Source organism: Trachypithecus francoisi, unplaced genomic scaffold (genome assembly GCF_009764315.1).
Source record: "Trachypithecus francoisi isolate TF-2019V2 unplaced genomic scaffold, Tfra_2.0 Lachesis_group19, whole genome shotgun sequence".
In the NCBI taxonomy this organism is placed as follows: domain Eukaryota; kingdom Metazoa; phylum Chordata; class Mammalia; order Primates; family Cercopithecidae; genus Trachypithecus; species Trachypithecus francoisi.
The window spans coordinates 39,963,533-39,977,521 of NW_022681464.1; positions in this window are offsets into that span (position 1 = coordinate 39,963,533).

The window sequence follows — 13,989 nt, forward strand, 5'->3', positions numbered from 1 at the left end:
CTTTTGGATGCAAGTTATGGAATCCAGACTGAAAGTGACCTAAACAATGTTGGCATTTATCTTACATACAAAGAAATTCAGTAGTGGGAGTTTCCACCATTGGTTAGCTCAGCAGCTTATGATGTCAGGGTTCTGAGTATGCTTCTCTGAAATTTCTTTACTTTCTCCTCATGGTCACAAAATAAATCCTGTCACTCCAAGCATCACATCCTCACAGGAGGAGGTCTAAAGGCAAGGAGGAAAAATGATTTCTCCTCAGTTGATTGAGTTTTTTGTTTTTGTTTTTTTCTTTTGAGAAAGGGTCTTGCTATATTTCACAGGCAGGTGTCTTGAACTCCAGGGCTTAAGCAATTCTCCCACCTCAACTTCCTGAGTAGCTAGGATTCTAGGCATGTACCACCATATCTGGCTTGCTTCACTTTTTGAAAAAAAGAAAGAGCTTTCCAGAAATCCCAGCTGTATTTCCATCATGTTTCATTGGCTTAGGACTGGGCCACATGCCACTCTTAAGCCAGTCACTGGTAAATAAGAAAGAGATCACCAATACTGGTTTAAACCAATCATAACGTATCCCCAGAGATGAACCTATCTTTCCTGAGCCTATTACTGTCCTACTCTTAAAATAACTGTAGGGTTGTCAGAAAGGAAAATGAGAGGGATGGTTGTTGAATAGGCAGTTAACAAGTTCCACTCATCACTTACAGATATTTTCCTTTTACTTGAAGGTCTATTTCAAAATTTGTATTTAGTATTTATTAAGAAAACAACAGGCCAGGCACAGTGGCTCATGCCTGTAATCCCACCACTTTGGGAGGCCAAGTCAGGTGGATCACCTGAGGTCAGGAGTTTGAGACCTGCTTGGTCAGCATGGTGAAACCCCATCTCTACTAAAAATACAAAAATTAGCCAGGCATGGTGGCACACACCTGTAATCTCAGATACTCGGGAAGCTAAGGTAAGAGAATTGCTTGAACCCAGGAGGCAGAGGTTTCAGTGAGCCGAGGTTGTGCCATTGCACTCCAGCCTGGGCAACAGAGCGAGACTCCATCTCAAAAAAAATAAAGAAAATGAAAAAGAACAATAACCTAGAAACTGTTTTGAATAAAACAAACACAGTTCAACCATATCCTCAAAGGGACTTGCATCTAGAATGAAACAAGAAACATGTATAGGAAACAGGACAAGAGAATGAACAAAAAGTTAAGGGGGCAAGAAAAAGTAAAATGTAGAATGAATGTGAAACTTCCCAGATTCCAGATTCCAAACTGAATGAACTTTGGTGTGCTATCAAAGAAGAATTTATTTTAAATCCTATCCTAGGGGTATAGTTAGTTTTATTAAAAAATATTTTACTGAGATCTGTATCTCCTTGGTTCATAATCTAAATGAAAACCTGGAGGTATAAGAATGGCTTAGGTAAAAGTATTTTACCTCTCTTTGTTCATTATATTTTATTTTCTTAAAAGGGTTGTGTGCTTCTTCAAGGAGAGAAGATGATTTTGAAAATGAGATGTTGGCAAGAGGTGCAGTCCCTCAGTGTTTCATTGTGGACCCTAGAAGTTCCATCCCTGCTGCCTGGGACCATCTGTCATAGCACCTGTCCACAGTTTGGGTGCCACCACTAATGACATCTTGTTGGGTGAATCTTTCTTTCCTCATATCCTGTAAATCCATAATCTCATTTTCAGGAATATACTCAGGAACGGAGGTGTGGGATAAACAAAAGGACTTCAAAAATTCAGAGAAAAATAAAATTAAAAGATACAAATACAATACATAAACTTTTTCAATGTAAGTTTCATCAATGCCAAGACATTTTTGTCAGCAATGACACCAGCCATGTAGTCCATCCATGAAAGAACTGAGGGCCCTGGGAATTTAACCTTGTCAATGCAGTCTTTTGTTTTTTTACATTATTAACCTAAGAAAAATGGGTGTCCTTTAATTTTTTTTGAGATTAGAAAACAAAAAGAATTCATAAGGACCAAATTAGGACTGTAAAGTGTATGCCTAATGATTTTTTCATTGAAACTCTCACAAAAGTTCCCTTGTTTGATGGGAGGAATGAGTAGGAACGTTGTGGTGGTGGAGAAAGACTCTCTGATGAAACTTTCCTGGGGGTTTTTCAGCTAAAGCTTTGGCTGACTTTCTCAAAACACTCTCATAATAAGCAGATGTTATCACTCTTTGGTCCTCCGGAAAGTCAACAAGCAAAATGCCTTCAGCATCCCCAAGTAATGTTGCCATGACCTTTGCTCTTGACTGGTCCACTTTCGTTTTGACTAAGACCACTTTCACCTCTTGGTAGCCATTATTTTGATTGTGCTTTGTCTTCAGGATTGTACTAGTAAAGCTGTGTTCCATCACCTATATACAACTCTTCAAAGAAATGCTTCAGGATCTTGATCCATTTGTTTAAAATTTCCACTGAAAGCTCTGCCCTTGTCTCCCAGCTGATCTGGGCTAAACAAGTTTTGGCACCCATCAAGAGGACACTTTGCCCGACTTTAATTTTTTAGTCAGCATTGTGTAAGATGAACCAGTTGAGATATCCATCGGTTGTCTCCAAATTTAAATCCATCCTTTTTATTTATACTTCTGAAGAAAAAATTACTTCTTCACTAATGTGTTCTAGCATTTCTTCTTTCCATGAAAGACCACAAGTTATATGAAAGGACTGAATTAAAATGTGCACTTGAGACTGCTAACTTTATGACAGCCTGGGTATAGCTTGGCAAAACAATAAGGATAATATCTGACTGAAGTAAATAAACTTGCACTTGAGAGAACTTTATGGTAGGCAACCTGCTGAGGACAGAGATACCAGCAGGACACTGTGTTGACCAATTTCATGTGTCAACTTGGCTAGGGCATGGTGCTCAGTTGTTTGGTCAAATAGCAGTCTAGATGTTGCTGTGAAGGTATTCTTGTAGATATGATTAACATCTGTAATCAATTGAATTTAAGTAAAGGAGTTTATCCTTTATAATGTGGTTGGGCCTCATCTAATCAGCTAAAGGCCTTAAGAGCAGAGACCAAGGTTTCCTGGAGAAGAAGGAATCCTACCTCAAGACTGTAACATGAAATTCTGCCTGATGGCCGGGTGCGGTGGCTCATGGCTGAAGTCTCAGCACTTGGGAGGCCAAGGTGGGAGGATCATTTGAGGCCAGAAACTCGAGATCAGCCTGAGCAACATAGTAAGTATCTGTCTAAAACTAACTAAATAAAATAAAATAAATAAATCCTGCCTGACTTTCTAGCCTGCTCTACAGACTTTGGACAATCACATTAGCCAATTGCTTAAAACAAATCTCTTTCTGTCAGGTTGGCCTGTTTTTCCTCTGGACAACCTTGAATGATACAGAGATTAATTCAATAAAAAGAAAATGACTAGAAGGGCTTTAAAATGGTATAATTTCATAAAACTAAAAGTAAGAAAAATAGCCTTTCACAGAATTAACCTCGGCAGGGCAGAATTAGGAGCATCAACAGGGAGTTTTCTTTACAGAACGTAAGGCCTCATCCATTCCTCCTGTGGTCAAACTGTAAGAGTATATTTTGTAATGAAACGGAGAAATGTTGCTGCCTAAAATGAGGAAGAAATGAGGAAGTCCAAGGTCTACAATTCAGCACTGGGTAGTTCATTTAAAACCTGGTATCCACAAAAACAGATCCTATATTTTAATTCCTATCAATCTAGATTCAGAATTTGGCTGGATGCTACTAAAGAGCTACTGAAATAGACCCAATGGCAGCTACAACGCCCAACAGAAGCAGTGGTGCCTGGTGCACATAGCAGGTTGCTACCAGGAGCCTCCTGGGGTGATTCATCCGTCTTGTTGGTAAGGATATGGACACCATCTGGGGACTCTCAGTAATCCCTGAAGTGCTATGGAGTCTCACATGAGCTTGCCTGTGGTGTTTTACAAACCAGTAACATAGTGTTCATAAACCAAAGTCACTTGGAAGTAAGTAGCTGCTACAGTAGATTGTAAGCATAAGAATTGTTTTATATATAATTCCCATGTGCTTACTCACTATTCAAAAACATTAATATCCACAGCAGTTATACCCAGCCTAGTAGCTCACAGATCAGCCTATAATGAGGTTTTTGGTCTTGCAAAGTAATAATATTAATACAAGAGTACCCAAGTAAAAATTATCTTTTTACTGCAAGCAGAAATTCAACTCTTGAGAATTAGTTCCTTGCCTTAAACAATTTTAAAATCTTCACGGGCTTAAACACAAACAACCACACAGGGCTCCAAAAGAAGAGCCTTTTTTTTCTAAATGGTGACTCAGCCTGACTTTTGTGACTAATTAAGAACAAATTTCACCAAGCAGACCACACTTATGCTTTTAAGTCTGGGCTGGAGAGGGACCATTTTTTGCAAACAATTGCTCCTGTCATGACAATAAGAATTTCAATACAGAGCGAATTTTGTAGTCACTATTATTTTAAGTCTTCTCCTATCCCCACCCAAATTGGGTCATTGAAATAATGACCAGATGAAAATTATAGGAATGGTTGAACATACAATTTGACCACATTTCTACTGACATACAAATAAGCTAATATCTACATCTACAATGCACAAGATTTCTCTTTTCCTTTCGTTTCCCTGATCTTTTCCTTCAGTCTTCCCTCCCTTCATCTCCTGTACCTCAACCAATAACCTTTCTCACCTTAACTCTTAAATCTTCTCCTGCTCACAAACACCACTACCAAAAAAAAAAAAAAAATTCACCAGCAGAAGATCCATTACTTAGTCCAGAGCAGAAGTACCCAGACTATTCAACCCACTCAGAGGTTAAGCTCCAGGAGCTGGGAGGGGGAGAAAATGACACTTGGCCTTCTGTTTCTGTGGCATACCTGCTCCTCGTATTCTCTACATACGAATGCCCAAGACCTCACAGGGCAGGAAGTTGTTTCCTTGCTGAAACAGCATGAATGTTTATGGGTCATTAATCTTTGAGAAATGGTTGACATTTCGTATCCTCCAACAGTAGGTATCCAGCAAGAATTATTTAAATTATTTCAATTTTTTAAACTCCACCTACCACTTGCCAGGCATTGTCAAGTTCTAGTTAAAGACATTGCTGAACAAGACATAGAGATCCCTGTCCTGAAGAAACCTACAGCCTGACCGTGACAAAAGTGTCTACTCTCAAATATCTCAAATATCTATAATGTTGATTGGCACAATGTAATATTTTCCTTCACTTGTTCATGTCAATAAAGGAAAATAAAAAATCTCAGGACCCCCAGACTCCTCATGCAAAAGGGAAGGTTAAGCCTGGAAGCTGAGTCAGACATTATCTTCCTCCAAATGCACAGCTGTTAGGAGCGTTATGCATTAGCCAGATTCCCAGGAAACGTTAAAAGCATCAGGCATGTAGGAAGGGCTATCCCGTGACTTATTCACAGCAGTTGTAACTACAGGTCTGCAAATGTAAGTCCAGCCCCTAAAATTAAAGTCTGTTGGGTTCCACACTGATAATGTTAATTACAAGCTCATCTTCTCAGGTGCAGAATAAAGACAAGAGGCGATCAGTCATTCCTCCATCTGCCAGAGAAGTCTGCATAATTGACTCTTCCTTTACTCTCTTTTTCTCTTCAAACACACACCTTATGTAAAATGTAGACGTACTGGTCAGGAACCAAAGTCTCACAGGAACGTAACAATTTGCCTTGCAACCTACCTGCCCCTCTTTCTACATGTCTTCCCCCTCTTAAAGGAAATGTATCAATACTAAACCTCCCTAAAACTTCTTCAGAAAAATGGCCATAGATGCATCTGTGGAATGCGTTTTGACCATTCAAGCCCTAAAGCTGGCTTAATAAACCTTGATTGATTGAAATTTTTTTCCTCCATTAATGATACTTCAATATCTTTTGTCTAAACCCAGTTACAGTCTGCAATTTAGGCTTAAGGATTTTCAAAATCTAGAACTTTTAGTTTTTCTTCCCTAAAATCAGAGTCTTGGTCTTTTAGAGGTAAGGAAGATTAATGGTTGGGAAGTAGAAAGAAGAGCACACATTTGTTGGTGACCCCATCTCTGTTTCCAATAAGTGTGCCTGAGACCTAAGGGTCAAAGGCAACCACTCGCACCAGCGTCCCTATTCACGTGTTCCAGGTGCACATGTAAAATACTGCGTTCTCGTGTTCAGATGTCTGTTCTTCAGCAAGCTCCTTTCTTCACCACCTATAGAACTTGCCCAAGAAAGCAGTATTTCTAGACTCCTCCTTTCTCTTTCTCATTAGCTTCAGAATTGTAAAATCTTCTCAAGAAGGTTTTCAGGCCAGCTTATACCAGGAAGAGCCTATAGATCTACTTGAAGCCTCTCTAAGCTCCTGAACTAGTAAACTTCCAAGAAATCGGCTTCCAGGATGATTTCCCATTGATTCTGATGAATATTCTCCCCTTCACCAGACTCTGCCCAGGCTCCTCTGAGCCCTCTTCTCAACTACATCTCAACCTTGGTCTATAAAGACTTAAACAAACACTAACACAGTTTCAAACATCTCAACCCCACATCCCAAAGGTGCTCTTCACTAGCCTTAAAGTGCCGACCTGAGAAAATTCAACACTGCCAAATGAGTCTGCTGTTTTTTCTAGCCATCACCTGAAGATAAGGCCCCTATGTCCCAGTCTCTGTGGGAAGGTGGGAGCCTAGCTTGGATAAGTGCCAGTCAAAAAAGCCATATGGTTTCACATGGACCAACTCTGCTTTCCCACTTTTGGGAATTTTTCACTTTCCTAACTGAGCCCCTACTTTCCTCTCTCCCTAGTTCCTTCCCTTCTCCTAAAATGCCCAGTCACCTCTGTACAAATCAAAGTTGAATTTGGTTCACACTGGACTCTTTTCCCTATTGAAATAGTTATCACTGATTAAAATCTGTCCTTACCACTTTAACTAGTATTCAGCTTTGCTTATCTTTGTCAGGATCAAGATCAGGTATAATTCAAGGTGATACCATCAAGGGAAGTGAATTCGTTCAGGCTAGAATAGACTGCTGTGATGAAAATAACTCTCCAAATCTTAGGAACTTAACCCATTAAAGGTGTATTTCTCACACATGTAAAATCTGAAGCTGTCCTCCAGACTACATCACTTTTGTGACTTGTTCTTTCAACATAATTTTTTTCCCTATTCAGGAAGAGATTGGAGGATTGTGCGGGGATTTACACTGCCGTATCCCAGAAGTGACAGCCACAACATCCAACCATATTTCCACGGCCAAAGCACATCCTATGGTTCCACCTAACCCCAAATTGGCTGAGAGGAGGAATCTACAAAATGTCCAAGAATGAAAATAGCGACTTCATTCAAGGACCTATAAAATGAGTGAGGATGGGCAGGATAGAGGCGATGGCTCAAGTCTAAAGAATCATTTCCTCCCTATTTCCCCCTTTATGACCTATGACCAAGGCAGGTCCTAGGCCTTTAAAGTCAAGGCACTCTCTGCCTTTGCAAAAATGTTACTACCTCACCCCAGACCCTTTCCACTCCACCCAGAAACAACCAATCTTTGCTACGATTGAGATTAGGATAACCCATTAATATAGTTTGGATTTGTGTCCCTGCCCAAATCTCACGTCTGATTGTAACCCCTAGTGTTGGAGGAGGGGTCTGGTGGGAGGTGACTGGATCATGGGGGCAGATTTCCTCCTTGCTGTTCTTGTGATAGTGAATGAGTTCTCATGAGATATGGCTGATTAAAATTGTGCAGCATCTCCCCCTTAGCTCTCTTCCTCCTGCTCCAGCCATGTAAGATGTACTTCCTTCTTCTTCACTTTCTGCCATGATTGTAAGTTTCCTGAGGCCTCCCCAGCCATGCTTCCTGTCGAGTCTGTGGAACCACGAGCCAATTAAACTTCTTTTCTTTATAAGTTACCCAGTCTCATGTAGTTCTTTATAGAAATGTGAGAACGGAGTAACACATCCATATCACAGAAAACAACCACGTTGGCAGAAGGTGGTCATAAAGGCAGGGTTATAAGGATCAGAGAGAATTAAAAATGAAGATGTAGGTGTTAATACATATTTATTAACATGAAAAGATGTTTGCTACACATTTATAAGGGAGAAAAGCATGTATTGGTACATATGGCATATGTATAGTATAATCCTGTGTGTGTTTATGTATATGTATTCATATATACATATTCTATGTAAATAGGGAAAAGTCTGAAAGAGTATTCCAACATGTGAACTGCGTGGGCAAAGGAGCTTTTCCTTCACCCTTGGAAGGTTCACTGAACTCACAAAAAGGAAGATTAATAAGAGAAAAGGGTTTACAAATGTATTCCTACCCTGCACAGGAGGGGAATCACGGAGTTACTCCTAATATCCCAGTGGAGATCAGAAGTTTTTATTCCCCCCTGAGGTTACAGAAAGAACAGGGGCTTGGACCCTGGCACAACAGATTATGGGAGGGGGAAGAGAGGAATTCTGTTGAAGATCAATAAATGGAAAATGGTTGGATGGAAGAACAGAGATTAGCTTGTAAACAGTTCTATTTGCAAGTTGAATGATGCTTGGAGACAAACATAATCTTGTGAAAGGATCTGTTCATGTGTGATTACATTCTTTGTCTTCTTTTCTGCAATGAATAATGAGATAACAGGGAAGGGAATAGAACAATTGTTCTCCTTGATAGGTCCTTCCTCTCTTTACGTAGATGGGGAGAGTCTCTTCCAGGGCCTGTTGATCTCTAAAGTCTTTAATTCAAAATGCCCATTATACCAAGGAGCCATATTTTAGGGTGAAATTTCCTGTGCTCCTTCAGAAATAAAATTTCCTGCACTCCTTCTGACTTATTAGACATGGTGATTTCTGAGAGTAGAATTGATACTGGTGGGTTGGGGGAGGTCCCCAAATGCCCGTGGGACCACAACTCCAGGTCCTGAAATGCTGGTGGAACCACAACATCATTGTGAGAGAGAATTCAAGGATGAGTCAGAAAATAGTGAAAGTACAGAGATTTATTGCAAAGGGAAAGGCACACACTCAAGGAAGGGGAGTACAGGTGTACTGAAGAGAGTCACTCACTGGAGCTTGGGGTTTCTACCTTTATGGGTTTCTTTAACCAAGGGGTGGAATATTCATAAAATCCCTGAAAAAAGGTGGAGATTTCTCAGAACTGTGGTGTCAACTATTTCTACACCAAATACAGGTGGTCACAGAACTGCCACAGCTCTGGTGACTGTGTGATTTAGTGTGTTAATGAACATATAATGAAGCCCTAGGTAAAACCTAGATCAAATTCAGTGCCATGTTGGGTCCAGTCAGTCTTAGCCAGCTTGGCCCATACACTGGTTTATTAACCCATAGCCTCTAGTCATATTAAACTACTGCCTGGAATTTGTATTCTCTTGGGACCACCCTGTATTATTCCTGTCTCAGAATCATATGTGATTTTCTTTTACATTTTGTATTTTCTAATTATTATATCATACGCATGGATTATGTGCACAAAAATTAATCATGGGTATCATAGGAGACCCCTTTCCCTCAGTTTAGTCAGCAAAGGAGAGAAACCTCCACACTGCAATGCATAGGTATGGGGAGGAAGGATAGAGTGGTGCCTTGGCAGCAATGATGATCAAGATCAGCTTCATGCTGAGCCATATTGGATGCAAAAGGAAAATCAGTAATACTGATCCTGAACACAGTGAGACCCCGTCCCTAAATAAAATAAAATTTTGCTATTTATGTTAAAGAAAAAAATATTTAATGATCACTTATTAAAGAATGTAAGGCAGATATCCAAGGGGGTCATGGTGATAGGTATAGGAACCACTGCAATGAGGTCTTGCACTGGGGACAGAGACCAGGCTTAGTTCAACTCCAAGAAAGATAAGTGGGGATTTATAACAAAGGAGCAGGTTGGGGAGATAAAAAAAATTACTAAGAGGAAACATCAAGAATCAGAGGGTTTCTGGCTAAACTGGCTTGACAGGATTATTACTGAAGGCAGGCTAGTGGGATAAGCCATCTAAGGTGGTCATTACCAACGGTGGGGGCTTTTCACAAAACTGGCTTAGGAAGACTCTTGCTCAAACTGGATTCTACAAGGATACAGATGGAAGCCCAAGGTTGGACATAGCCAAAAATGACTCAGAGGAGCCCGACTTAAGTTTTGGTCAAAGGAGAGAGTCTTGAAAATTCATCATCAATTTTTGCATTAATTTGCATTTTTTGAGGCAGAGTCTCACTCTGTCACCAGGCTGGAGTGCAGTGGCACTGTCTCAACTCACTGCAACCTCCGCCTCCCTGGTTCAAGCGATTCTTCTGCCTCAGCCTCCCAAGTAGCTGGGACTACAGGCGTATGCCACCACGCCCAGCTAATTTTTGTATTAGCGGTAGAGACACGGTTTCACCATGTTGGCCAGGATGGTCTCGATCTCCTGACCTCGTGATCCACCCACCTCGGTCTCCCAAAGTGCTGGGATTACAGGTGTGAGTCACCACGCCAGGCCATTAATTTGGATTTTTAAACTATTTCATTAAAATATTATATCTTTTGACTACTGAGGTTTTTTGGCATCTCTTTTAGATTTGGTGGACAAGACAAGAACCTCTCTAGCCTCACCTCAGTGTTGCCCTGGACCTCATCTGGGAGGAGGAGAGAGGTGTTTGGGACTGGTCAAGAAACCAGAGAGCTCTGAGAAAGACCCCACCAATGAACACACAAGCCAGGCATAATGATGATTATAATGTGATGCAGGGAAAACAGGAGACAATGTTGGAGAACTCTGATTTAAGCAGGTATGGGAAAAATAAGTTTTGAAGCCCAAAACAGATAGCTACACTGAGTATTAAAATTTCGACTGGGGATAAAATGACATCTTCACTTTAAGATGTAAAATGTAGTCTTGGATGAATTAGGTGGTATCAACAGCATTTGAAAGGTACAAGTAGATGATGCTAACAAAGTTGATAATAAATTGTTAAATGAAAAGAAAACGTAGGAAACCATCACGTGCAATACAGGATGAGCTTAATTTTTTTTTAAAGTATTTATTTTAGGATTGGAAGGATACACCTAAAAATGTGACTGGTGATTATCTCCGAGCAGTATCATTCTAGGAGATTTTATTTTCTTCTGTAGATAAATGAAGCACCTATGGTTCTCTCTACTCAGAACACAATCCTTTTTCTACTTTTCTGTGTAACACAGAACCTTTTCTTTATGGGTAACCTACTCTGACCTTTGGATAATTGGACTCCTCTCAACACTGAGTGATGAGAAGGGCATGTGACCTAGGCCCAGCCAGAAGGCTCTGGTAAACTTCTGGCCACAGTAATTCATTCAGAACTGGAGCTTGGCCTATTAGCATATTCCCTGGAAACAGCAAAAAAAAAAAAAAAAAAAAAGAGGTCTAAGGATTAAGGGTAGCAGAATACACCACTCCAAAATATGCCATTTTGGTATATTGATTATTTTGAGCTGAAGCCAATTGAGAAGAAACAGATACAATAAAAGCTCTCTACTCTCCCCTATTTGCCTAAAAGCAGGAAATAAATTTGGAAAGATGTCCCCTGCCCCCAACAGAAAGAACCACAGTTAATCACCAGAGACAACTCTAAACATTTACCAGCCTGGAGATGGCACCAGAGGCATCTGTATAACAAACCTTACTAACTAACCCTTATCTTTCGTTTGTTCCTCCATATTTCCACAACTTGCTGTCCTAGAAACTCAAAGTCTTTTTCCTTTGTCTTGTCACTTCTCTCAAAATGTATTGTTCTTTTGCTTAGATGCTATAAAGACCAAAGCCACTGCTTTGAATTACTTATCACTGAGCACTTACATCTGTATGCATTATGTATATGTTAATAGAATTCTGTTTGTGTTTCTTGTACTAATACCTTTATCTGTCTATAAATGAGGACCCCAGCTAGCGAACCTAGAAAGATAGAGGGAAAGAGGTTTTTTCACTCCCCTGCAGGGATCATATCAGCTGACAAGCCATTCTTAACTTGGGGCTTCCAGTGTGACTCCTTATTGTTGTTTTGCCACTTCATGGAGACAGCCTTTTGACACAAAACCAAGACACAAGAAAGCAGAAATAAAATGGAGGTGGAGAGAGAGATTTTCTCCATCAATATTCTCTCTAGAGATAAGTTTATCATTAGATATAGCATTGCCATGTTGGAGCAAAGAAAATGATACTCTTAAAAATGACAGTTTGGCATGCTGAGAGCTTTGAATTAAAGAAAGTTGAAAAGTCATCATCAGAAAGTTGAAATCAACATCAGAACCAAGTTATTTCTCTGACCTTCCCCTGTCTCTTCCACTATCTCTCTAATCCTCTTTTTTCCCCTCAAAGCACCTGATGAATTGTCTAAGAAAAATTTCCAACAGAAATATAATTTTCTTAAGACCGCCTCCCTAAGAATCTCATCAATTAACCACAAAAGGTGAAACACCAGAGAAGAGAAGAAACTGGAAGTCATCACCACACCCAGACACAGTTTTCTTTTATTCTTCTGAGGGCTGCTCTGAGAGATTAACTAAGAGGCTTTATCTGCCTAACAAGACAACCTTTGTTCACAGTGAAGTTCCTCCCCTCACCTTCCTACCACCTTCCCCAGAGCTTAGAGGAATTTTGTCCCAGGCCATCGTTCTTCGGGCTCAGTCTTTTCCCCTTAATTGTTTACTCTCACAACCCCATCTTTTCTTCTCCTTTGAAGAAGGGTGTATAAACATCCAAACTTCACTGGGTTACTAGGTAATCATTCTTCTGCAATTCCCCTGAATTTTTTATGCCATTCTCTCCTACTAATCTGATTTTGTCCGTTCATTTTCATCAAACCTTCAGAGGACAGAGGAGAAGGGTTTCCCTCTCTAACCCTACAACCACTAGATCCAGATTTGCCTAGAACTTCACTGATCTCTTGACTTTCTATTTAGGTAAGCAAACAAATTATTCCTTGATTCATATTAGTTGGGATGGATTTTCATGACCTAATAGCAAAAGATTCCTGACTAATACATCTTTTTGTACCTTTTATTTCTCAACATTTTATTATAAATATATATTGTTTCAGTAATTGAATAAGAATAGATATTCTTAAAATAATTATATAGGCAGATCTAAGTTCTGGTTGGAGTAGTACTATTAAAGTATTCTAAGACTGGGCACAGTGGCTCATGACTGTAATCCCAGCACACTGGGAGGCTGAGGCAGGCTGATCACCTGAGGTCAGGACTTCAAGGCCAGCCTGGCCAATATGGTGAAATTCTGTCTCTACTGAAAATACGAAAATTAGACAGACGTGGTGGTGGGTGTCTGTAATCCCAGCTACTCAGGAGGCTGAGACAGGAGAATTGTGGAGGTTGCAGTGAGCCAAGATTACACCATTGCACTCTACCTTGTGTGACGAGAGTGAAACTCCTTCTCAATAAATAAAAATAAATACATACTCTAACTAGCCTGCTGCATCTTTTCTTATTTTCCATATGTAGCATCCTCTTAGGATATCTTTTAGAAATGCTTCAAAAGCATCAAAAGAATAAACCAGATTTTTAATTAGGTATCATAGATGCCAACTTCAGAGCTCATCCAGAAAAATTATTAGAAAACCAAGAATAATGTCTGACTCTCAACTTCTTAAATTAAATAATAAATAAAAACAGACTAAATCCATTTAAAAAGTTGATCTCAATATTATTCCAAGTCTGCTCTTTAACTCATAGGAGACAACATTAGGAAAATACTTGCAAAAATGTCTTCATGGGCTGGGCGCGGTGGCTCACGCCTGTAATCCCAGCACTTTGGGAGGCCGAGGCAGGCGGATCACAAGGTCAGGAGATTGAGACCATCCTGGCTAACACGGTGAAACCCCGTCTCTACTAAAAATACAAAAAAACCCAGCCGGGCGTGGTGGCGGCGCCTGTAGTCCCAGCTACTCAGGAGGCTGAGGCAGGAGAATGGCGGGAACCCGGGAGGCGGAGCTTGCAGTGAGCCGAGATC